This window comes from Syngnathus typhle, linkage group LG4 (genome assembly GCF_033458585.1).
Source record: "Syngnathus typhle isolate RoL2023-S1 ecotype Sweden linkage group LG4, RoL_Styp_1.0, whole genome shotgun sequence".
Lineage (NCBI taxonomy): Eukaryota > Metazoa > Chordata > Actinopteri > Syngnathiformes > Syngnathidae > Syngnathus > Syngnathus typhle.
This window is the reverse complement of record NC_083741.1, coordinates 19,317,596-19,345,083: the sequence shown is the minus strand read 5'-3', so window position 1 is coordinate 19,345,083 and position 27,488 is coordinate 19,317,596. Positions and strand designations below refer to the sequence as shown.

The following is a 27,488-nucleotide window of genomic DNA, read 5'->3' as shown; positions in this document are numbered from 1 at the left end:
AAGGTGAATCTTCGCCTTCGTAGCTTCCTGATGCCCATTAGATGGCTGAAGTTGGCGAGTAAAGAGACCACAGAGGACGAAGGAGAACTATTATTACATCAGAGAAATTAAAGTGACGAGTGAAAACCTAAAGAAGAAAAACACCAGTGTCATGCATCGTATCATAACTAAAATTTAATGGACAGGACCACCACAACGGTTCATGGTGGCAAAAACCCTGTTACACATTTAATTCTCTATCAAACAAAGTTTTCATTTCTAATTTTACTAGATTGTTGTGGACTGCCCTAGATTTATTTATTTATTTATTTATTTATTTATTTATTTATTTATTTATTTATTTATTTATTTATTTATTTATTTATTTATTTATTTATAATTTAATGGCTTTGTGTTTTTGAATTATAAATACAAATTCAAATCCCAATCAAATTATTGGTAGCTGGATTCCTGGGAACTAGTCAGTGGGCTCTCTTTGAGACATTCCACATTGTTAGTACGTAAGTTAAGGATTCTCTTTGTGTTAGTGGGATTCTTCTAAATAATTTGGCACTTTTTTTTTTTTATCCACTTTAAGGTAGCCGCAATGCACTGTGAAGATGGATTCTGTGCTTAGCCAGCGAAGAACGATGACAGAAGATAATATGGAAACTTGGTGGTCAATTGGAATGAGGATACGGGTAATTAAAGCAATCTGTGGAGTGACGTTTTAGTCAAAAGTTTTATTCATGACAAGAATTAAAGTCCTGCTCAACTGATTTGTAGTGTGTGCGTCTATGCTTGGATTAAATGCCGTCATGACACCCCCAACACCCTGGCATGAAGCAGAATGAGGGGTGAGAGGGTCAGGTCAGGGGCCCCGATACGACCTCTCCTTTTCCGTAGCAGGGTGTCATCTTCTGGGCAGGGCAAACAATCATGCCTGGCCCCCGGGGCAAAATGGGTCTTGTCGGGTGGCATTGCCAGGTCAGGTTGTAGCCCGGGACATGAGAGCGAGTTGGCAGGCCTCAGAGATATGCTGCTCATTATTTTTGCCTCGGAAAACTGGGGCAAACAGAGATGCCATGGCAACTGGTATGTGTTTAAGGGCGAGAAGGCTTTTGACATTGACAACTATAGTTGTGTTCAAATGAAATGCAGGTCACAGGTGACAACTCCAAAATTCAAGGCGGCAAACCTCAATAACATTTTAAGTTTGGCAACTGAAGAGTTTAGCTCATGTGAAAATTGGCTTTCAACTATTTTCAATAAAGATAAGATTTTACAGACCCAATTGTCCCTTTTGTTGTTCCCTATCTTGAACATATAAATAAAATTAACTCAGCTAAATGTTAGCTTGTTTTGTTGTGCTAACATCATTGCCATAAATGTCAATTATTTCAAAGTTGTCCCAATGTAACTTATAAATTTGGCCCACCAAACTTGTGTTTTTTTAGAGTGTAAATATTTTCAACCACATCACATCAATGTTCAATATTATTGTAATGGTGCAATTTTTATTCTTACACCAATTATCAGTTTCAGTAAAATAGTATTTATCCGTTGCTGTATTTTTACAACACTTGCCAAGTTCGTAAAGTTGTGTTATGAAAAAAAAAAAAATCAGCGAGAGGTGGAACGAGGGCCGTGTGTCACGTTATCGTTCTGAACTACCTATATTTACCAGTGAAAGTGAATTCTTTATGAGTGCCGAGAAATCAAAGACGGGTCCGATCAAAGGGGATTTAATAAGCTACCCACTGTTTGACGAAATCTGAACTTTAATGTTATGCGTAGCTTTCACCAGGTTCCTCATTTTTGGGCTGGGGTCCAAAAAAAATTTCACCGGCACACTGACGCCGTGGTGCTTTAATTTGTTAGTGTGAACCACGCCATGTATCATGTAGTGTTCTTTTGGATATTTTTTTTCTATCTGATAGATGGTTCCATCCGTGACATGCTTTCTTTCTTCTTAATATATCTTGTTTAAACATTAATCACCATACTAACTCGTTGATTTTAACAGTGTCATCTCTCCAAACTGACTTGGTTGTTTTTTAAATAATCTTAAACCAACCTAGTGCCTACTCTGGAGGATACACCCTGACTCTAATCTTCACGAGTCCTGCGAGTGAGGAGGAGACTCCCTACAGAGAGACCTCAGAAGCTTTGTGGAGTTATGTATTCACTTCCTTGCTCCTTGGGGAATTACAGTAGCTCACTGCACACGTCTGCATGTCAGCTCGTGTCTTAGGGTAGCGACATACACGCTAGTGACTGAACTGCACAACAATGGTGTATGAATATTATATTTTATATAATATTATAAATATATATATACTGCTTGCCAAATTAAAGTAGGAATAATTGGAGTGGGATATTTTGATGACATTAGGATTAATTATTTAAAAGGTTTATCCTCGATCTAGATCACCGGGGTTAATTGACAATAACGATAATTATATCACAACAAATGTAATCAGTGAATAAATGACACCTTATTGAATTATGTTACCGAAAATCCCAAATGTGATGAAAAATGAGTGAAATCAACACGCCATTGTGGATTTAGGGCAATCGCTGAAATAGGGGGGTTCCGTTCAAGGCTGGTGGGTCGGGGTCGTCATCTATTAAGCTGTGTTTACTGAGACGCCGAAACAACATCATCCATCATTCTTAAAGACTTGTGCTCTGATGGGGAGAATTAGAATGCATTACACATGTCATGCATCATCAGGCTAAACATGACGCTTCTATCTCGCTGTGCGCTTTTGTTTCCTCCGTTGTCTGGCGCTTTGCATCTCACTCATTTCGTCCTTTGTGTGTGTGTGTGTTTGTGTGTGAGTTTACGCTTAAGTGCTCTTACGGTCGTCCTCCCTGGGGCGAGGTATCCATCACCATCCAAGCAGTGTGTGACTGGCCAGGCCCTCGAGCCCTCTCTGTCCCCCTGAGTATCTCCCTGGGGGGAGGCGGGGGGGCTTTCGAGACGTCAAGGGACACCACCTGCCCCAAACACACTCACAGAAATCACTGTGACCCTCACACTCTCCTAATGCCCTCATTAGGTGATTAGTCCCAGAGGCGGGAATAAAACTAACATGGCCCATTCCCAAATATACCAAAGCCTACAGGGTGAGCGGTGGAGTCAGGTGCAGGTGCAGGGCACAAACACACAATGACAGAGTCACAGTTGGATGTTGAGCTTATGGAAGGGAGGGATGTATTCATAGAACTGATTAATAAGCTTCTTCGATCACATTGGTCCAAAATGGTAGATAACAGACTACACCAAAAAATGAAACACAAAAACTTTGATAAATCATTGTGTGTTTTGTGATTGGGGATGACCCCAACGCAACATGATGTAAGCTTGTGGAAATTATTTTTTTTAGTGTTGCAAATGAAAGACAAAGTGAGTGATGACATTTGATGCATAATTTTCCCCATCTTTTTGTTCAGTCACCAATTTTTATGTCATTTGGTTCAAGCTGTTCTGATGTCGTAATCTATATAGTGTGTTATAATGAGAAGCTGCTCTTGGTGCGTGGGCACTTTAAATATGAAAGTTCAATATTGCAATTGTAAAAACAGGTTGACTTATTAATTCACTCAGTATAACCACAATAATAAGACGAGACAGGGCGCAAATCGGTTCTCCAGAAATACGACGAACAAACTGGTGACATTGCCGTCATAATGAAGTCTGAAATATTGATGGCTTGCGATGTACATAGGGTGGACATTGAGAGCCAGCCTTGTGGGAACGTTGTGTATTTAGAAAACCATAAGTCTATCAGCTTTGGCAGCTCAAACACAGATGAATAATTGATGACATCATTAGCTATTTCAAAAACAACCTGGAGACATTTCCGTACCGAGAATGCTTTGAAAATAGACAACTAAGCTGCACGATGTACAATATCCAATCATTAACCTCGCATTTAACGAAATGGCCTCATGGCAAATAATTTGAATATTAGAATTTTTTAAGCCCTGAACCAAATGAATCCGAGCTAATATTACTCTGTTGCTAATGGTAAAGGAGGCCACATATTCCAAAATGACAAGAAATCACAAGTGAACAACTCGGTAGCACTACTCAACACTCTCCTCATGCCATGGAAATAAAATAATCCCTCTGATCTGCTCAGACTTGTTAACAAAGCTGTCACTAAACAGACCTCAATTGTGACTCGTGTGTGTTACGATTTGCTCTCTATAGCAACACACGCGCGCACACTTCCCTTGTCGACAAAATGTCAACTCTCCTGACATACGGCCTTGTTTGGAGCCAATGATTACCTCATAGCTAATTAATCCTCATTCAATCAATGGGAACTTTTCAGATATTGTGTTATGTAGTGTATGTGTGTGACAGAGTAATCAGAGGAGGGGGGACGGTAGGTGATGAATGATGGATGGCGCTCGCCAACGTTCTAATCAGCAAGACCTTTTGTCTGCGCTGGACGAGTGAATGAGTCTTTATTCCTCAGACTTTCCGCTAAATTGTCCCTTTGGAGCAGTAACAAGCATTTTTCCGCCATTTCCAGAGAACCCAATAATTGTCGGATGTTGCCGCTACTGAGCCACACGACAGGGAACGACAATCAAATCTTGTTCTTATCACTTTAAAAACATTTTTTGTTACCATGGTAATCCAACATTGAATATATGTGTCATGGACTTTGTGTTACTTTGGCATCCATTTTAAAGCAAAAGCTTGTCGTGGGAGAACTGCTCTATTTATACTCTCTCATCTGAGCAGCACAAAACCACAAGAGGTCTGCGCATACATCTTCTATCAAACAGCCAAACAGCCGGAAAATTAAAGATGCTTGTCGCCACACGTCTTCTATTCATTAGCAACACTCGAGGAATTGTCGTCCCCTGGTAGGCTCTCTCGAGTTGTTTACTGGACGCACTTTAGACGGGTTCTATCAATGGCCTGTTTAATGGAGCACTTGTACAACACAAACAAGACGGCCTCATTTCAAATGTCCGGGCACGGTTTGTGTTTGTTAGGGTTTGTTTGCATTTGAGTAAACATGGACGTCACAAACATTTTACGAAAATATGAGTGTTCTACTTTGTCAAGTTTTTCTTTTTTAATAATCTGAGTAATTAGTTAGCCGGCATTAATAAGTGAGGGGAAAATCTGTCGCCTTGTGGCTTTTTTCTCTGACACTTAAAGGCGTGCCAGAGAAATAAACCAGGCACATCATAATATGTGTATGATTTCCATTTTAGTCTTTGGACCAAACAGTAGTTTGTCACTTGACAGCAAGTATGGCAGAACTTGGGCTGGAGAACAAAAGAGGGCTTGTTCCAGAGGACGATTGTTGTGGCAACATAACTAAACTACCGTAATAAACTTTGGCGCTTGTGCAGAACTATATTTCTTTTCTTTCTAGCACAGCAGCTGCTGTCACACTTTTATGATACATGAGCACAAACATCTCTCCGTTGACCATGACTTGGAACATAGAACACCAAAAATGTGGAAAATTTTGATTTAACGGAAGGAAAAATGTGCCTAGTGCACTCAAAAAGCCAGATATACGGTCTGTCTAGAATGCCTTTGTGGCGGCCATCTTGTCAGGGGAGAGTTGCCAGTTAAAAATATCAATATTCTTATGTATGTTATTGCACTTTCAACCATGCTTACCAAAATGGCGCCAAGGCAACTATGTTTGCGTAAAACTGTCAGAAACTGTGTTTACTGAACTTGTGCGTGCCATCATTAAGGTAAGCCTTCATCAAAAGGAAGCACTACAGAAGCTGTCGATGCGAATCAGACTGCTGCAATCATTACGTTCGTCTTTCAAGGCCATTTTTCTCCCTCCGGAACACAAGCCGGAGGTTGATGATTCCGCTGGAGTTTCTCGGGATGCATAATGACGCTCTCGCAAAGATGCAGTCGCACAAAAAGCTACGCCCACGCGGCGCCATTTGAACATAAGTTGGCGAGAGAACGATACAGGTGGCGCCTCGCGCGGGAGGACCGACTCCACATCAAACGATACCTCTGACACCTCTGATTGCTCGCAAATGATGACGCACGGGGATCTTTTGCCACTACAAAGGCACAACAAAAGAAGCGACATGAAAGGGAAGTCAATAAACATAAGGCGTTTGATAAAACATTTAGTTTTAGCGTCGAGTACAGCGCAGAGGTTGGCGCAGTTTCCCTGTCAAACAGCACAACAAAAAGATCAGGTGAAAACTAGCTGACAAGAATCCGACGTTGTCCACTAATTGGAGATATGAGGGCAAGACAAGGAACTAAAATATAGTGTAGGTATGAAAGATCAGGAAGATTATCTCCTCTCGCTATGTATATATGTCGGAAAATAACAGAATCAAACAGACTCGAATCGATTCACTTTGAAATAAGCGAACCTTGGTCTCCATTTTTCACCTTTTATTGGAGACGTGTGAATCCCAGAATATCATTTTTAGGGGAATTGTCCACTTGTCTATGAATACACACAAAACTCACATCGAATTGAACAGAATCGAATCCATTCACCTTAAAATAAGCCAACCTCGGTCCCCACTTTTCACCTTTTATTGGAGACGTGTGAATCCCTGAATATCATTGTCTACGAATACACACACACAAACACATATAAACATACACGCACACACACACAAACACTAACAGTCTCACACGCAAACGGTGACTCACTCACAACACTCATAAGCAAATGTGACCAGTGCAAATATATGCCGAAAAAGCAATGAAGCTACACCCAAAGCAACAGCAGCTGTCCCGGTGACCAGGGTAAGAGCAGCTGCGCACGATGTACAGATGTTCACCGTCCCACAGCAGTTGTCCGATTTATGGCCGAACGCAAACGTCTGCACAGGAGGACGGCGAACGCAGACACAGAATGGAACATGAGGTCACACTTAAAGCCCCACCCCACCTCAAACTGCCAAAAAAAAAAAAACATTCAGTGAACACAAGACAGACGATGACTAATCTGAACTGCCTCACTTTCAAGTACTTTGATATCTATTTTTTTATAATAAGACATGACTACATAATGAAGTAATGGTGGGATGTTATCCATGTGGAACACATAAGGGTTGTATTTTTTGGTTCTTGAGAGTCAGTGAGTAAAAGCCAACCACGTTTGTTATTTAGAGCCAAAGATTACTTTGACCGAAGTCTGTTAAGTTTGTTTTTCTTTTCTTTTTTTAACCGTTCTCAAGTGTTCATAATTATCTGACTGCATATAAGCATTGTGTTTCCCCACACGTGAATGTGTGTATAACACACACAAACACACAAGGTGGTGTACCATGAATATTTTGCAAGAGTCTCCCTCGGCACGACACGCCTTGTAGCTCGAGTTGGGGGTGGTGGTCGGGACGTAAGGTGTGGGTAGGGGTACGCGCTCTAATGGGCTACCAGGGGACCTGACACGACTCCCTTGAGGCACTTGGGCTCCATACATTGCGAACCGGCAGCCTTTGTCAAAACGAACACTTCCTCAAATATTCCTTTTCAATTCCATTAAGTCCAAACACAAAGCCACATGCAATTAGGCAAAGCGGCCCAACTTTGTATGAGCTCGATCACAGACAGATGGTTTAGGTTCTGGCGGAGAGTAATCAAGGACGTAACATTTGTGATGAATTGAAGTAGATGTTGATTGTGCGGAATTGGGTGTTAATTAACCACGTCTCTTAGTTGGGACAAATTGAAGTGCAATACATGAATGCAACCAGCAGAGGTGCTGTTGAAACAATCTCAACTGTCAAGAGTCCCAAATTGAGATTTCCAAACTACTGAGGACCATTAAGGGTTCCTTTAACTAGATGGTAGAAGATACAATTAGCCAATGTGTTCTCACTTGATGAAAAAATAATAATGACGGATGAACTTTGCCAACCTAAACTGAAGACACCCAGCTGTCTTCCTACATGCACGTGCATCCTCTCTGCGTGTCATTGAAGTAACATACATTTTGCGTGCCTTCTCGCTATTGAGTGTGTGCACTTCACCTGGCCCTTTAATCAGAGCAACACAATAGCAAGACTAAATCCGCTTTATCTCCACACAATCAGATTAGAGCGGATTGCTTGCTCCGCTAAGCACCACCAAAAAAAGAAAAAAAAAGGATCAAGATGATTTGATTAATAATTTGGGATAGTTTTATCCTTTAAGAAGCATAAATTGTTTTATTCTTATTCATTTATTTTCCATTTGTGTGTGTGTGTTTTACCCCCCTCATAGTTCCTAAGGCTAAGAGAGATTGAAAGATTATCTCCCGCACCTGGGCCAAACGCTCTCCTCACTTGCCAGCAGTGTTGATAGTCAGTATCGAAAATGACCAGATGGGGGAGCCATAGCTGCTGCTGCATACAATGGGATGGGGGAGTGTGGGGTGGGGACTAATCTCATCCAAATAAACATGGCAGCGGTTGTCAGCTTTCGCGGGCAAGGAGGGAGGGTGTGCGCTATAGAAGCAGGTCAGGCTAATCATGCATATAATTGCATTTTGACATTTTGGGCTACTGGGACCAGACCTTTGGATATCAGCTACTCCTCCGAGCACTTAAGTGATTAACAAATGAAAATGCGGCGCTGAAACTTAATTAGATATTATGTTTTATCCGTGCCTATGGGGCGGGGTTGTAAGGTAGATGTTGTCGGTGGGTAGGTAGGGGGGTTAGGTTTGTACTTCACAAGGTGAGAGGAGGAACGTTTCATTGTGGATTTACGATGGGGCATCTAGATGTTGGCGGTTTATTAAGTAGAAGCAGATTTTGTCTCTTTGAATTTCAGTTTTTGGCTCACACCTATGTGGACATTAATAAGACAAAAATTAGGTAATACCAACTGGAAAAAAAATGACTGCAGGACAGATATCTGTATTCAGTTGAAGGGAGTAAAAGTAAAAAGTCAGCATAAAAATAAATGCATTAAAGGGGAAGTCAAGTCAAAACTCATCTTTACAATAAAATGTTTGATGCAGCTTTTATGGGCAGTGTGAAAGTCCTCTCATCTTGACGCCAACTGTTTCACGATAAAGCAAACTAGGAGGTGTCAGTGAGAGGGGAGGTGGGAGGGGCGGGGGGATGCTAGCTCTGGAGGGTCGAAGTTGCGGAGGTGGACCGCTGAGGACCGTGTCTCAGCTGTCAACTCTGTGACATCACATATGCTTCAGTGTCCGAGTGGCACCGTGCTAAATGACAACCAGCCCTCCCTGCCTCGGCGTTGACGGTTGTGCACGTCTGTAGATGCACACACACAATCACCAGAATACTGTACATACGTGCCAATCCCAAAAGGCACACACTCGCCGTCACTTTTGCTCATCTCCTGCATTTTGCATAGGTGGCACTTTTCATTATTCAAAGCTTCCTTCTCAGGATGCACGATGCACATGGGGAGGCGACATGCACTCTCTCCAAACAAGGCACTTCTTAATTATGCATGCATAGACTACCGGCAATGCATTCGAGTGTGTGCGCATGTGTGTGACTATCCGTGCAATGGTGCATTTTGTACCCAGGTGTTTAATTGTCAGCGGTTATCTAAAGAACAATCATGTTGTCGGGGAAAATGACTAGATGGTTGCACGACACTGAATAAGTGAAGATGGATATCTGTGATAGTCTCTGCAGAGTGAAGTGTTTACACTGTAGTGTTACATATATTTTGACATTTTATATTAGTGGCTGTTGCATGACTGCTCATTTTACTATTTGATTACTATTTATTTACTATATGAGTCATTGAAGTTCAGCCCATGTCATCATAATTCACAAAACAAAAAACAAATTGGATTTTAAATTTCCCTTAAGAGGCAGCATTATGTGTAATTTAGGCGATGACAGCAGATTAAAAGTGCTTTCAACGGCTTAATAGAGTGCATTCGTACGACGGAAGTAGTATTTCTTTCCAGTGCGGACATTAGAACAGTGAGCAAGTGGCAGCTCAAAGGTGCAGCAAGACAGGGATTTTCAGCTTGATTGGGTTCTGGTCTCAAAGTAAAGGGATGAATTATTTATTTTCAGACTTGGATTTGTGTGCACGCGTATAGATGTGTGTGTATTTGTGTGTACGTGGGCGTAAAAGCCCAGACGGAGGTAAATACTTTAAAACATTCTCCCTTCAACTTGAAAAACAACAACCTGCAGGGTCAGAGTGCAACGTTCCCAAAAGTGGAATTCCAGCAATTATTCACAGGAGATCCGCAGCGGGCGCTCAGGGCAACATGCCCGCACCCTTGAGTGGGCAGAGGAGACTGACAGTACCATTATGAGACGGCCCGTGTGACAGATAAATATTTCAGACACAAATAAATAAAGGATGCGCGGCGTTTTCCTTCTGAATGACTTTTCACAGTTGAATGCCCACGCCCGCTTGCCCCGGGATCTCCTGACGGCAGTGTCCTCCACTCCCCCCGCCCCCCACTTCCCTGGGCTCAATACAAGACCCTCAAACAGCTCGCCAGTCCCTCCCATTTTTGGATACATTCAGGTAAAGATGCTGCTGCTCCATTTCAGGCTACAAAGAAGCAATCAATCGAACGCGGCTGAGACATGTCGTCACGCTTTTATGTCTGTGCTTCTCTTTCACGCTTCTATTGTTGCCCCTGTAATTACTACAATGTGCAGATTATGTGTAAAATTGCACTTCTAATGGGGGTGGGGGTGGGGATAGTGATACCATGGGGTGATAGATTCTGTCCTGAACTTGATTTCATTGACTTGTACATCAAGTGTGGTAAACGTCTGTGGTTGTAATAGGCCTGGTTAATTGTCTCCTTTGCCAGTCCTAATAGTTTATTGATTACTTTGCCCGCTATGTTGGGAAAACATCATGATAATTCAATTGGATGAATTCGGGTGAGCTGTAACTGTGGTTAAGAAAATAAAAATGAAAATGTTACTGTGTTACTGTTTAAGTTTACTGTGTAAACTTAAATCTAGTTACAAAACCAATAATGACCTTTTTTAGTCTCGCAACAATATGGATGGAATTGAAAAACGGTTTAAGCTAAAAAGTTGTTTCTTCTTTTAAAAGATACATTGAATCGAAGCGAATCGAATCATTCCACATATATTAAATCACTTATACCACTTATGGACGTAAATTTATCGTATCGTTTTATTCCTTATCTTAAAAGGAAAAAGTCCATTCAAATGTATGACAACAAAAAAGTAATTGCATCATACCCTCTCAAACTGAACATTGAATCGGACGGAATCCCATCAAGTTAAACCAAATGTAATCATTCCACTTTCCGATCGAACTGTCCTTGAATCGTTCCACGCCTTACGTATCGAAAACCAAATCGAATCTTTTTTTTTGTACCTGAGACAATTACCTAAGACAGGTTTCAAATCCTGAGAACAGTTTGTCCTTGTAGCTCATTCTTTCACTTTCTCCCACTCTCTTTCCCAGCTCTTCCTCTTCCTGGCAAAAATTGTTTGGAATGCTGTTGAGCATTGAGATAAAAAGAAACGCTAAAATATTAATGCTGGCTTGCTTTGTTCTGGCGAGCGAGGAGACGTTAAAAAACCAGGTCTGATTCATTAGCCGAGGTGTCTGCGAGGAGGTCCGCAGAGGACTGCCACATCCTCCGAGATTACCTCGTTGCTCTCCCCCTCCCTCTTGGCTCCCCCAACTCAAACACACTCTTTCAATCAAATAGTCCTAAAAATTCTTCTTGTCTCTCTCTCTGTCTATGATCGTCCACCACTTTCATTATTCTCTTCCAACTTTCAGTTGTTCGGTTCTGTTTACCTTCCTTCCACTATTACACATGTTCTATCTGGTGCTGACCCATGAGGATGTTAAGAATGTCTCTACTCAACCTTAGAACATGAAGTAAACAAACCCGAAACCTAAAAGACTGAGATGCGCTACTCTCGACTTTTACCCTTGGTGACTGCTTTGGAGAGGTAAAATGCTTCGTATTCGCAAGTCTTTGGATTGCACAGGGGGAAGATTGTTCCGCAGGGAAAGACCAGGTTGCGTCCTCACATCTTTTCATCTGAGCTCACCGTTTCCCCGTGAGACACAAACGATCAAACCGTACTGAGTGGACGCAGTCCCTCGGAAAGTCAAAGAAAGGAATGAAAATTCCGAGCTTGCTCCAAATATTTGCCCAAACTAGTCCCTTGTGAGGAAGGTTCATTAGGATTGTCCTGAAAGAAGACAGAGACTGAAGACTGTTTCAGATTTTTAAATATATATTTTTATGGTATTTGATCAATTTTATTGATCACCTAAAGGGGAAATTACCACACTTAAGTCACAATTAATCAACAATCAGTAACATAACCAAGACAATCGATTCTATGACTCCTGCTGACTTGATGCCACAAAAATAAAACAGCAAGGAGATAAATAGAAGCAATCAGATTCAGTAAATTATCCTTTTTTTTCTCTTTGTGAGAAACATGTGCAAGTCTTGTGGATTATTAGGTTGGAATCCCGAACAGATGTACACAAGCTGCAAAGTCTGTTGTGGTTTATGTGCATCCACTGAGCTTTGTTGGCATTCGCTGCTATTCTTGTTCAAATGGCTTGTAGTGGTCCAGTGGGAAGCCAGGGAAATGCGGGGGACACATGTTCAACTTGTTTTCGGTGTAAACAATTCTTGACAACCTTACCTGCTGGAAGAGCGCTACGCTACGCTACCATGACCGCAAAAAGCCAATGGAGAGGGTTTATTATAAGACAAATAGTGAGGAGATGAGAATTGCAAATGAGCATTGTCGTCCTTGCTTGAGGACTTATGTTACATCACGCTACCTGTATTTATCTAGAATCTGTTACCTCCGTATGGGATTATTCCAAGTGGGAGTCAAAGAACGTATTTTGTCAATATTTTTGCTTTGCCCATCTGCAATACCATGATGCAGTAATTATATTTTTTCTGTGCTGTAAGCATTAGAATTTTATCAGTTGATTCCGTCTGAACTGTCCAAAACAAAAATGGGAAGCTTGTCTAACAATATGATAGTATGGAAAGAGGAGTTCAGAATATCCTGGTCGAGTCCCCCATACCGTACAAAAATAAACAAAATCACAATTAATGGATTGGTTACTCATTAATTAGATATAGTATATATGGGAATCTGAAATGTATCAATGATATTTTGGCGTTCAAAATTGTCTTGCAAATACCACATTCATCCATACGTTCCGCATTATTTCGGGTCACCTTAATTCTTAATAAAAAAGATAATAGAAGGTTGATACCTCCCTAATAATAGTCACCATAGCAACTGCATTGTACATTTTATAGTTTCGCATGCTTGACTCAAACGCCCAGCAGTAGTACAACTAATGTGCAATCTTGCTCCTTAATTCCCATTTATTATTATTCTCATGTTTTGGGGATTCCACACAGTCATGCCCCTTGTTGTTGACACACATTCTACCCACACCTACACACAACCTGGTCTCTCACACAAGCAAACAGATGAGCCTCTCCAAGCTCCAAATCCCTTTATTAGCTCTCTTTGTGAAGAGGCTGCAGAAGTGGCCGGCCAAGTGCTTTCGCTCGCTGTCTAAAATCTCTTAAAGCCTTGTCCCGCACCCAATGAAAGGCAAGTGCAATCTGTACCTAACCCTGTTCCCATATGGGCCAGCCTGTCACGGGCCTTGTCTGCCTTTGTCCCGCGGATCTCTGAGGTCCGAGACCCCGCATCGGCCTGCCTAGCTCCAGGCATTTATTAAATATGCACCTTCCAGTTGCTATGAAGAAAGATCCCAGACCGGCTAATCTCATCACAGGCTGGGGACTCTCCACATATGTAAATCTACATCTGTTCCCCCTCAAAGAAAGAGACTGGCTAGGATTATCTCGCGCACAAACCTCGGCTACATACGCATGACGAAATGGAAGCTAGCACAAACACTTAAGTTTCTTTCACAATGCAACTACCAACCCATGTCAAGACCCCAAAGATGTTTGAAGTAGCCCGTGATGAGCCAAAACCAAGTTTTGTGTCGGGGAGTGGGACAAGGCGGACCCCTGCCTCAAGGCTAAGGGTTGGGCCCTGATCCATAAAGAATAATACCAGAGGCTCAAGAAGACGGCGCCATACAGAGAGCGACATCCTATGGTGCCTTGGGATATCATTATACATCCATGCAACAATGAGATTAACTCGCTTTCTGGCCTGGACCTGCCACGTGGAAGTCAGAGGCAACAACGGCTTCATTAGGCATAATTTACTGACTGATAGATTATCGCAAGAGATGAAATATGAAGGGACAGTTTATGATATAATGATAACCAACCTTTGCCATTGGTGTAAATAAAAAGTGAGTAAATGGAAAAATAGAACGGAAGCAAAACGTCACATTGATCTGCCTAGAACTTAACTGGATTTTGTCATTTTGTAAACAAACTGCTTGTTCATTTAAACATTTCTCAGTAGATTTCAGTTCAGCAACAACCTTACACGGAAATAACGTTGGAAGGCAAAGATGTTCATGGGCATCTAAGTCTCGCTACGACGGTTTGTTAAAGTATGTCTTTTAGGTCTGAGTAATAAAAAAATAAGGATATACTCGAAAAACAGATTGGTAGGTCCCTGTCCGCCGTGTCTGAGTAGTACATCCTCTTTACATTACTAAGAAAGCTTATAGAGCCAAACAAACCTGTTGAAGCTGACTATTTGTATTAAAAGTAGCATTACTGAGCCATGGCTTGCCCGAGGGCTGTGGAAAAAAGGAGGACGAGGTTTTCCCCAATTTACCCTTACGTGCATGGTGATACCACATCAGTTGTCAAGAGGCATTAATCCGTCAATCAACTTTGCTTGCTTAAACCCGTGTAAAATACTTCTCACTATGCCGAGACAACAGCCATTACACATTGTTATGGTGACAGTAGCAAATGATGTAAGGTACGATTTTCACCTGAATATTAATGAATTTGTTGTCATATGTACAGCGCACAGTTTTTTTTTTCCCATTAGTCTTCCAGGCAGGATTCAACTATTCAATATGGCACTGCTATGGAAATGGGAGTTCTGAGCCATCATGAGAATATATTCAAAACATAAATATTTTTACCAACATGCATAATTTCAATCCCCAATCCAAACAACCCGATTTTTTTTTGCGCCATTCAACAGAACAACAACCTACATACTGTGTCACGGAAATCAATCACATTACAACACTTAATTTAATTCACGTTAAGATGGGCCATGTATTATTTTTTTTCCCCACACAAGCTGGTATTGCTTAATTAGATTTGAAAACCAGAGCCCCGACACAAAGAAGGACCATCTGACATGACACAACGGTACGGCTGAGACGTGTTCGATAGATCCGATTTGCATGTTTAATTAAGCTATCAGAGCTGTACCACGGAGACGTGCGGAACGCTAAAGCCGCAAAGTCAACAGTCCCTGTAATAACGCCTCCCTCCCGTTCAGAAGGGGCTGAGTGGGACGGAGGAGGGAGGAAGGCAGACTCACTCGCTAATTTAGTGAAAAGAAATGCGCAAAGCTTTTCATTAGCGCCCTGTGAAAGGTAAACTCACACTCCAGCCCACTAATTAAGTCAGGCCTCACCCACGAGAGAACAGAGAAGAGGTAAGGCGGAGAAAAATGAAGAGATATAGAAAAACTCAATTTTGAAAGAAAAAAAAAAGGAGTGACATGCTTCATGTGGGGAGGTACGGCGATAACGGCTTCGCCTTTAATCAGGTCGATTTTGAAAGTTGCCAGTCCACCGCAGGCCTCATTAGCTCGTCCCTGGCTGGCATCATTGTTCACGCTGCATTTGAAATCCACCAAAGAGATGGAGATTTGCTTTAATCCGGGGCCCATCAAAGGTAGCACTGATGCTGACGCTCTCTGGATTAGGCCGATTTTGAGAAGGGCGAGTGGGCGGAATTAGCAAGAAAGAGAGACCCATCCCCGAGAAAAAAAAAAAAAAAAAGGTGACAGGTCTCAAAAAAAAAAGGAACACTAGCACCATTGATGACACTTTCAAGCGGAATTTGAATAATCTGGATGGTCTAGGTTACATAATGATGCCATGACAATTTGGGCACATGTGGCAGCCATTTTACGCGGTGCAGGGATAAGCGCCACACCAACCCTGCATTTACTTTACTGCCGATTTGGGAATATTTGCAATTCAAAATGACTTTTTAAGAAAAGAAAAAAAAAAAAGAATATTTCTCATCTCATGAATACGGGATTGCCGGGAAGGACGGCGGGATTTAAATCACACCAAGACAATTTGGCGAGGTATTTTTTGGCCTAGTTTATATTTTAAAAATAAAATTATATAAAAATATATAAATATAAATTTTCTGAATGCTTCCCACGGTAGAAAAAGTTTTAAGTGGTCTGGTCATAGGAGGACAGGTTGCACACAGTGCTCGGTGATAAAACAAGGCAAGGCTAAAATACTTTTATCGCTTTCCAACTATATCTGGAAAATATGATTCCCCTCCTCACGAAGGGAGAACATTACTCTCACAGTAAAGATTAGGTTGATAAAAATATGGAATGACAGCTCATCTTTATTTATGAGCAAAGCCACTGCAGTTTGTCTATCCTGAGAAGTGCTGGAATGGAGTCAACAATCTTTTTTTTTTTGTAAGACCGTCAAGTATAGTGAAGCAACTGAACTAAAGTTTGGCAGTCAGATGTCGAATTGAAGTTGAGCAAATTCGGAATCATTTGATATCCTGATTTGTTTCCCTTAATGTGCAATAATAATGCACTTTATATCCCAGTTAATTTAGACTGCACTTTATAATCCGATGTGCCTCATAATCTGAAAAATATGGTAATTCTATTTCAGAGACAATTTAGAAAAATTGTGACAAAGTTATGTTTTACCATTAACAGCATACCTGTTTTCCCATTATTTGGATGGAAAGAAGTAATTCAAAACCCAAACTGAGGGATGAACATAATAATGGACAATCCGCTGAGGATTTGTTTTGATTTCTACTGGACTACTGTGCATTGAGATTGTTTTACTGACACACAACACGCTTATGGCATGTTAAACATGACTTTCAGGTGTCACTGAGCACCCTACACAATGCTCGGGATTCGCAGGCGACTTAAAGGGCCGGCAGAGAGCTGAGGATAAGTAGGAACGCTGAGGAGGCCAAAGACAGCGTGGGTACCGGGGCGTGAGGATCACAAGGGGAGCCAGGTTAAGCCAGTTAAGGGCATTAGACCTCCAAGATGATGAAAGGGGACCCTCACAGATAAAATTGAAGTAAATCTAGCCTAAATCCTGGCAACAAAGGGAGTTTAGAGTTTGCCATTGTGGAGGCCAGAGTAAACAGGGAGGTCCTAGGGTAAGCCTTCCTTCACGGGGTAACAAAGACAGGGTTGACGAACTGATCTTAGCTCAGTAGGCCAATGTTAGCACACAGATCACAGGGTTAGACACACTCAAACATATCAGCTGCGACTCAGATGGTCACATTGTGCTCTTGGGATTAAAAGAAGCCATAGTGGATGTGACACTCTTGCTAGCTAACAGATTTTGCGACGGAGCAGAAGTAAAATCAAGACGACGTACCTTGGAGGGCGCTTTCCTCACGGATTGAACGGTATCACACATCCTGACATGTGGCTTTCATCGGGTAAATGGATTGAGATTGCATTGTAGTTTGGGGACAGATGACGAATGGAGCCTCCATCATCATTTTCTTCAAAGCATGAGAACATTTTCCCACAAGGCCATTGGGCAATCTGACAACAGGATGCGATTCGGCGGGGATGGGGAAAAAAAAATCTTCCTTGTTGACTTTGAGTGCAATCATCTTGTTAATGGCTCTAATTGAGGCCTCATCATACCCGTCACACTCCAGCTGAACTTAGCATAATAAATGTGTGTTCAATTAAAAGCCGTCAAGTGCTCACAGCCACTGCAAAAACAAAGAACCCTCTACTTCACTCGTCAGGCCCATGGACCTTGTTTCATTCACCTGGCAATCATATTAAGACGCTCTCGTTTCTGACCCGCTTCAAATTATCTCCGGGAGAACAAAAGACTACACCTCGGCATTTGTGCCAAGATGATTGTTCTTCCTGCGCAGAGCCAAAAATGTTGCTTTTGTGCCTGAGAGGTACTAAAACGAGTGTCAGGAACTATTACAGTCAAGTCCCAAAAAGGTTAGAGGCCCAGCAGGCATTTGTGTCAGGTCCTAAAACAACATTGCTTTGGCAATTATCAGCCAAGGAAACCATAATAGTGCTCACACAACAGAAGAATGCAAAAACAGATCAAGCATTTCACCGGCAGTAATACCGGAGCTGCTTTCATAGTGACGGCCATCATGTGGGCTGACACCAGCAGCTGAACAAAATGAAAGATAACGACCGCAGGCTACCAGGTGCTTCTTCCAAGCACGTGCAAAGCAACAAAAAAATTACTGTTGAATTTGGCGGCGATGAAAAGCACATTTTCCTCCTCCTAATTATCTTCCTTAATTCAGTGGTTAGGTGATACAATGTTGACTCAACAAGTAAAAATTTATTGGCTCTGAGAACAGGCTAATTTCAGCAAATGTTTGTAAAGTATGCTGTAATTCTTGATTTTTGGATATTTTGACATCAGAGATGTTATTAGACAGGCAAATTTCATAAATCGTGTGCAAATCATATATTGAAATATAAATTCACCTTTATCAGTTGAGAATGAGCAGATATTTACTGATTTGCACATCACTGGAATCACTCAGTAAACCAGCTTTGGAAATGGGAAAGCCTTTGGGTTTTCGGGCCTTATGACAAATCCGTGTGTCAGTGCACACTGCACACAGATTTGGGCTCCAAATGAGCTACAGTGCAGTCGAACGGCTATAGAGGATAAATAATATAGTTGTAGTCGGCCATAGGCAGAGTTTGCCTGTCAGTCCTGCTGGCCCAGAACAGCCTGAGGTTATCATGATGTACTGGCACATTTGGTCCGAGTGTTTGACTGCTTCACCTCCTAATCGTGCCTCCTCCGGGCAGCGCTCTCTAGGGAGAACCACCATCCTTTCCTTTTCCTCTTCCAGCACACTCAGACTGAAGTGTGGATGGAGGGCACTTGTTTGGAGGAAAGGTTGTGTTAAAAACAAAAGCATGAGAACATCACATGACCGCACCCAAAAGTGAACCATACGGACAGGGATTATGGTTTGTGAAACCAAATGATTAAGGCAAAAAAAAAAATTACAACACAACACATATTGGAATAGGCAGAAAAAACTAAGTTAAGATTTTATTTATAATGGCTTCCATTATTACCCATAGGAAAATCTGGAAAAAAAAAATCAATGGTTGACCACAGTCCTGGAATGGATTGTGCTTGACTTTCCGCTTGATTTCAAAATTGGCTTTTGGTTTAGTTCACGTTTGGGGCTTCTGAAACAATGTTTCCTTTGAGAACATCCTGCTGGAAAAGAAATCGTCAGACGTGTGAATTTCAAATGACTACGCTGCTCACCTCTATTGTACTGTATGTCTACGGAAGGCCCTGTCTTCTTTTTTGAAGTTGATCTGAGGCTAGGTCCGCCTAGATTCTTACCGCTCGTAAAAGAAGCATGTCGGCTAAAAGAAAAGACACTCTTGTCCACCTGCACAAACTTTCCTCTTAGAGTCCAAAAAGATTTGACAGCTCTACTGGAGAAAGCATCGCACAGACAGTACGAGTGAGCCGCAACAAGAACTCAGATACTTAAATCATGCAGGAGGGTGGGCAGCTACTCAGGAGGATGAATCAGAATTTTCAGTGCATGGGTATACACTCTAAATATGAATTATTAAGGGGCTATCATACCCTCATAGTATGAAAATAAATCGAGGGGTGGATGGAATGAGAAGGGTTGAAGTTGTGGACTGGAATACTGATGTGGCGAAAGCTCCCTGAGGAGCGAAAGGTACTAAAAGGCCAGTAGGATGCCTACTTAGATCTCTTGCACCGTGTTTTTGAGCACAACAGAGCCATGACGTCTAGTGATGACGCACTTTTAAATTGGAATCCTTACGCAGATGAAAGAAGTCTTTTGAAAGCACATCTGAGGCTAGTAACAAAAATATATATGTAATTTATTTATTTTATATATATATATATATATATATATATATATATATATATATATATATATATATATATATATATATGTATATATAGTCTCAATTTCCCTTGTTTGTGATGTACTGGATGGGATTTTACGGTCGCTGCTTTCCACATAAAAGAGTCTGGTATAAGCCTGTTAAGAGAATATCCAGGAGCGTCTTGCAAGCTGAGTCCCAAAGCATTCAAACTACACAAAACAAAAGCCTCAACTGCTGCCCATGTTTGACCGTCTGCTTTCACTTTTTGAGTTTACTGAATTTTTCCATCTCGAGCTCCACTTTACTTTTTCATTTCAGGCAAACTGTTAACTGTTAATTTGAGAAGTTCTAAATAATGAGTGATTTAAGGGAAAGATAAAGAAAAAAACGTTTTTTCATTTTGTTGTTGTTGCTATGCTTAAAAGGATTTCCTTGTAAAGGGCTCTCTGTGTATCTTTCTTTTTTTACCTTGGTCTCGAGTACTGCACTGAAAGATAACCATAAGATAACTTCAGAGAAAGCCACCCTAATATACTGGTAAGACGTGATTTTACCTCATTACAGGTGATCCAAGGTAGACCAGCCATGTTGAGGTTGAAACCCTAAAGAAACGTGGACTTCAGAAAGGCTGCAAATTAAGATCAACCTCGTTGATAGGAGCCCTTAATCAGCCGGCTGACTCAGGCCAGCTCTGAAGAGCTGTGAAGGCTCTTCATTGGAGGAGAGTTTAACATCATTGCGTGTGATTGACTGGACTCTCGAACATTGTGCGTTAAGGGGGCTCCTGGGGTTAGAGTGGTCAGACAGAACAAGTACGAGACAAGTGAGAGGAAGGATGAGAGGAAGAGGAACAGTAAATAGATGGTCCAGACTCTGGACTCCAGAGAGAATAGAATGTTGGTCTAATGGGGCCTCATCACAGTCTGTCTGTCAGTCTGGTGAAATTAGGTCTAACGGGGTTCTAATGAAGACAGCTTCACACTAGTGCAGAAATAAAATGCTGAAAGATTTGACTCAGAAAAAGTCATTAACAACTACATAAACATTTAACAGTATAGTAGTTGGAATGGGATAAGTATAAAAAGTATGTAAAGTGTTTCAAATCTAACATGCAAGGTCATTGACTGTACATGAAAATTGAAAACATAAAAAAAGTTTACATTATTATAATAATTATATACGTTCTGTATGTGCTGCTGTTTTGGTTAGCAAAGGTAACCGTTGAAAATGACTGGGAAAACGTAGCCGTCTACTTCAGAGCGATTGGAGGTACTAACGGGAGCTTACGATTAGGTGTATAAAAAAATACCCAAACTATACATTTTCCTAAAAACGATGTTTTAAGGGCCTTGCTGAAACCAATCCGAACGGCATCACAAAAAAAATGGCAAAAATATTTTAAGTTGATTTGGATGAAAACCCAGCAGCCAATCATCCTCTATGTCCAGCACAGCCCAGTAGCATTGCCTCGGGACACACACAGCCTCTGGGTGGGACCTCACCACAACTTGGCCTGCCATCTCCTCGGTAAGTGCTTTGTCACAAGTCTGCCAGGGGGCTTCAACATATGCCACAAACTAAATCCCTGGCGTATGCCCACGGTAAACATGTACACTGCTAATGGAGGCAAGATTGCCGGGTGAACTTTATGTCTGTCTAGACTTTTGGTTCACCTGCTCTTCATCTCAAGGGCTTCACGGCTGAAGGATGCAACATTTTGTCATTCACTATAAGTATATCTAATTTTCTTCCGTCTAGAGCAGTGTGGGCATAAACCATTGTTTGGGTTGGTTGATTTTACACTACAAGGATGAGTAAAATGTGTCTTGAGAAGAATTAAAACTAGATAAATCCAGCACGTATACATCAATCACCAATCAATGGCGACAATCGGCACAACTATGTATTATCTGTTCCGTCCCAGTCTATAATTACGTTTGCCCCTATTAAAAATTGGACATATGTTTCATGGAGGAATAAAAAGTCCCAGCCTGTCTTATTACGGCTTGACAGAGTCCATTCAAGCGCCAGGCACAGATAAGAAGAGCGCTACAGCGAGTGGGACTTCATCATTTGTCTCAATATCATTGGGGAAGGGAAATGATGAGCTTGCAGCAGCGGTCTTCAAATGACTTTTCCCAAGAACACGTTCACTTTAAACCTTGAAAATGTTTAAAGGATTGGCAAATACCACTTAGAGTGGCTGTCCAGCTCATCACTGTGGACTTCCAAAGCGACAACACGATATGTTTTTTCGTGTTGGCCATAGTAAAGCCACTCATGCTGTCAATCAATATACTTACATATGTTTTCTCTACTCTCACACCCGTCTTGGGTCGGTCATAAACACACAAGGAATAGGAAGTCCGAACCTGGAAACCCCTAAGCTTCCTCGAGCCTATTCATAATTGATAAGTTCAAAAAATCGATCACATAGTGTATAACTAGTCATAAAATATTGAAATCAGCTCCAGGGTTGTGGATTAACACTCGTTGATTTGTCTGGCACAGAGGAAGTATTTTATAGACGATATAAATTACGAGTAGCCTTTTTCAAGAATGCAGTTGACCTGAAAAAGTGTCAAATGAAATGGCGGCTATATTGGACACAAGGCCGGCATAGAACAGATGAATCGGAACTAAAAACCACTGAAGGATACAACGAAAACTGTTATCAGGGGTAGTGAGAGGTTATTATCTTGGGCTTGTGAAAAACAAGTTTGAGTTCTTCAACTTTTGCTTTTATGCCTTTGAAAGAGCACTTGAAAGTCTTTCTGAGGTGAGCAATATGGAGAAGCAGGGCAGGGGAGTGTAAAATGGCTGCCTCTTGAAAAACCCAAAGGTCCACTCGAGCAGAGGTCCACAGTGACTATACTACCAGACATCGCTCAGGATTCTTTAGTTAGGATGAGAAGAAACTGAAGATGACATCAAAAAACAATGCAGCTAACTGAACTGAAATAATAAATCAGATCTTTATTTACATTTCAACAGGGACATTCGCCTTTCCTTAACCTAATCAATATCCTGACCCTAACTAACCCTAACCCTACAACCCGATAGCTAAAATAAAATGACAAGACTATTTCCAATATATGAACTCGTTCCAGTGGAAAACAATTAGTCCCACAACCCTGGTTTGTTCATATTTTGAAAACCTATAAAAACTCATGCGTAGACAAAGAATTGATTGAAGGTGTTACCATCCATCCATTTTCTATAAAAAAACCTTAATGACTAAACTTATTGAGTGAGACATTTCTTTCATAGTCCAAGACTTGACAGTCTCCCATTTGTGGAAAACTCACAGTCAAACTTAAAGTGCGTCCATTACGAAACCCAAACGTGGTTAATTTATCATACTCTTAACAGATATTAGATACGGTCCATTTTTCGGCACTTTAGTCTTTTTCTACCATTAACACATCAAAACAGCAGGCCGCCTTTGAACCCTCGGACATGCAGGCGCAAGTTAAAACTATCAATTATAGAAATCGTCTTGAAAGCTTGAAGTCAATTCTCTGTCAATGGAGTTCTCCATGGCCAAGAGATTAGAGAGATGAGCTAAAGCTGAGAGAAGACTCACGAGCTTCAACTTGATCAAAGTGAAGGTATTTCAACATCACAGTAACACCGACACCACTCGTTTTTTATTTCTAAGACTCAACACCTAATATGGTGACCAAAGAGAATAGATGTTTACGCTTTAATTCTATAACCACATTTTTACAGTATAGCCTATAGCAAAGCCACACGGTCCATGAAAAATCAATGACACCTTCAATCTTTCGCTCCCTGACAACAGCTGTTACAAAACAATCATTACAAATTGATTGCAAAATAGCTAACAATCATGATTAAATCATTAAATTCTTGTCTATGATTGGGAGAATGGGGCGAAAATTAACTTCCCGCCAACCTCATTTTTTCTCTAAACACCAAATAATGATTTTCTGCCAGTCTAATTACAAAGCCAACATCTGATCACGGCCGCATCCAGAGGGGATTATCACATGCGCCGGTATTAGACCTCATTACCAGGCTGAGTGCAGAATTATTACATCTTGTAATTGGATGGTGAGATTTATATACAGATCAGGCCGCTTTCTGTAAGATTGTAATTACAGGCTCCGTTGGTTAGCTACTTATCACTCAGCAGTGGAGTGCCGGAAATCCCGTTTGATTAACCTCTCACCCTGTCGACGGGGGCGGGGAAACACCGCTGTAGCTTCCATGTCTGTTTTAGGAACAACAACATCAAACAATTTATCGCCATGTCGTTCTCTTTGCTGCCTGATTACATCCCACAGCTGGTGTTCTGCCGTGAATCTGAATGGTGCGGAAATGATCGGCTAACTCGCCACTTACTCGGGTTAAGCTTAAAAAGGCTGTTGAGGTGAAGCACAGCGCTACAATTACCTGGTAGTCTTTCAATGGCTAAGAAGGAAATTACCCAAAAAAGTACGGGCGCTTGTAGCTATATATTTAACATCAAACGCAGTGTATTTAATAAGATTTTTTTTGTTAAAAATTTTTATGACGGCTAGAGACTGGTCAGATTTTAATATGGGTTGTTTTCTGGTTTAATTCACCAAAAAAAAAAAAAATTAAAGAAAAAACTAAAAATAATTTAAGATGGAGTTATGTCAATGTCGCCTGATTTGTCTTTTTTACTCCTTTGCATGTAATATATTCTACCATTTCTCTTAATATATTATAAATTACAAATTGTCTTGACTGGTGTATTTTTGTTTTAAGCTCCATGTTACGGCTTCTTTTCACAAATGTTAATAAATAGCAAAAACAGGACAAATGCATCCACTCGAAATGAGAAAACGACAACAGGAGAATAAAAACAAGACATGCGCATGTTGTAACGTGAAGCTCATGGACAACGCAAGTCATTTAAGGTGCGGCGTCCTGCAACTCAGCAGGAAAAGCCACAATCCGACATGTCGGGATGACACCGCGGTGAGGAAAAACGAACGCATCAGCACCTCCTCTTTCGCACACAACTAAGTTTCTCTTTCCCCCGCGCTCGGTTACAATCAATACAGGTCTCCATTTTATGAGACAAGGAGTTAACTTGTTCAATTATGCTGCAGACAGCTCTATTCTTTTGTAACAAGTAATCTGGATAGTGAAATCAATAGTGACAGGCTTATGGCACGCTAGCTAATTACATATTAGCTCCAGCCAATGGCGATGCGGCTCATAATGGAGATGTAGTTCCACTTCATTATGGGAAAGACTGGGGAGGGAGGGAGAGGAGGGGGGATCAATACCAGCATAGACCCACACATGTTAAAACACACATGTAAAGGGTCTGCTTTTCTACACCTCTGCTACTTCACAGGCTCCCCCTTGGGACCATGCGGAGATGTCTGATGGCAGGCAGATGGGGCAGGGGGGGCCTTTGAGGGTCCGGGGGTCGCAACCTCCTCCACCCTCTCTGAAATAAATTACACTTCCAGTCGTGCACACAAATGCGGCACGCTCTTTGCCAAACTGTCAAGAAATCCGGAGGGTAAATATGCCTGTTTTTTTTATCAACACACACCGATGCACACAATTAACGGCGCACAAGGTCACAGTCTGAATCAAAGGTTGACGAGTAAGGAGAAAAGGGAGGGTTAAAAACAAAGAAAAAACTCATTAACCTTCCGAAACCGGATGGCGTATTTGACCTCTGCAGCTAATTATGAATGAGACTGCATATCTTCTTTTGTTTTGAAAAAAAAAAAATATTTCAATTCATTTCTTCCCATTATTGTTATCAGCGTGTAGGATTAGCTGGGGACTAAAGGAGATGATGCCGTCTAAGCCGATGTCAACTGTACAATTACGCATGCGTCCCTTCTGCGAGAAAAATGTAGATTAAGATGAAGCAACTCGAGGAAAAACGGCGACGCAAAGCCTTTGATAATTAAGATGGATACAGAGTGACGCTGATAAAGACCTCCAAGGTCGAACGCTGTGAAAGACAAGAATTGAAGTTCGAGCCCGAAATTCCAGGAAGCAGATGTTTCCTGGAACTATGCAATTTCGAAAATCATGAATACACTCTAGCGGGTTAGCCGACAATCGTCGCGACAGGAGCATCGTTTAGTGCTAGCAGCAGAACAATGAGGCGACACGAGAACACATCTCAACCGCATTAGGCCTGAGTCCAATTAAATGCATTTTAATCTAAATATGCCTCAATATGCTTTATTGGTCTCCTGTAATTTCCTCGCCCGCTATTCCATATGGAGCTGCCGGTTATCAAAGAAGCAGACTTTATGACTTGTGAAACACTGCAGCTCATCAGTCTTTAGCCATTAATACGCCAGAGATGAATGGCTTGGTAACGAGGGCAAGGGCCCGGAACAAATGCCGGGGATTTCTGGTGAGAGTGTATTTAAGACTATACGTACGCGCTATTAGCTGGAGGGATTCAAGCGTCATTAGCACCGAGTGGTAAACAGGATTAAAAATGTGCAGAAAAGTACACATGCGCATGCCCTTCATCGGCAATGACGCATTAAAAATGTGTTCACAAAATGGAAATGTCACTTGTATGCTGAAAATGAACTGCTTTCTTGGTTTTAAATTAACTAGATTGAAAAATTTGATTAAAACAAGTCGAGCAACAGCGGCCACTCCCGTAACGTCTTCCCGATGTAAGCATATTTCTATGCAGAGGGAAATGAATCATTTTCCAACCTGTCAAATTAAGTGACCTGGATGAGGAAGGGTGGAGATGGTCAGCCCAGGTGGGTTCTGGTGAAAGGGCCAAACTGTTTGGGCTGGATGTGGAAGTAACCATAAATCAGAAACAGCAGGAACGAAGAGCAAGTCGGGATTTATAAAGACGTCGCGCTCGGCCGGCCCACTTGTGGACGCCGTGATGAATTGGCGAGCACATTGCCAAGGCAAACTACTTCATTATGGCATGGCCCAGTGGTCATTAATCTCCCCGGGAGGCCGGCATCCTGAGGGGATCGCCAGACCAGAGAATTTATTCAGGCCTGGAGGTAGCCATTTCATTAGCCATTCAATCTGTTCACTCTCCCCTCACTCACTCTTCCGGCTTCATCTCTCTCTCGGCACGTGTTAGCCATCACCGTCGTTTAAATAAGCTCTTTGGTGACTTGTCTTTATTTTTACAAGATGGATCCTCCTAATGTCGTCCGATTTGTTTGTTGAGGTTTGACGTACCGGTACCTAAAGTAGCCATTTCAGCAACCTGCAGGTCGTCCCACAATGGCTGCCATGAAATGTCACAATTCCAATGTTTATTTTTATGACAGTTACTTGGCTCTCATTCAGGAAACAGGTGGGAGTTGTTTGTGCAAGGAAAAATACTTTAAAGCAGAGTTCAGCAAATGTTGATAGGATGACAATTATTTCTCCATTGTAGGTGTATAACATCAGTCTTGACAATTTTAAAATCT

The 27,488-nt window shown here is 41.5% G+C and overlaps 1 long non-coding RNA gene across 1 annotated transcript in view; it reads right to left on the bottom strand.

Annotated features, from left to right (window-relative positions):
• Window positions 1-17,653, bottom strand: part of LOC133152937 (uncharacterized) — a 57,158-nt gene extending 39,505 nt beyond the window's left edge. Inside the window, exon 1 of the long non-coding RNA XR_009714212.1 lies at window positions 17,528-17,653. This is a non-coding gene — a long non-coding RNA (uncharacterized LOC133152937). The remainder of the gene's footprint in view (window positions 1-17,527) is intronic.
• Window positions 17,654-27,488: the final 9,835 nt, after the last annotated feature.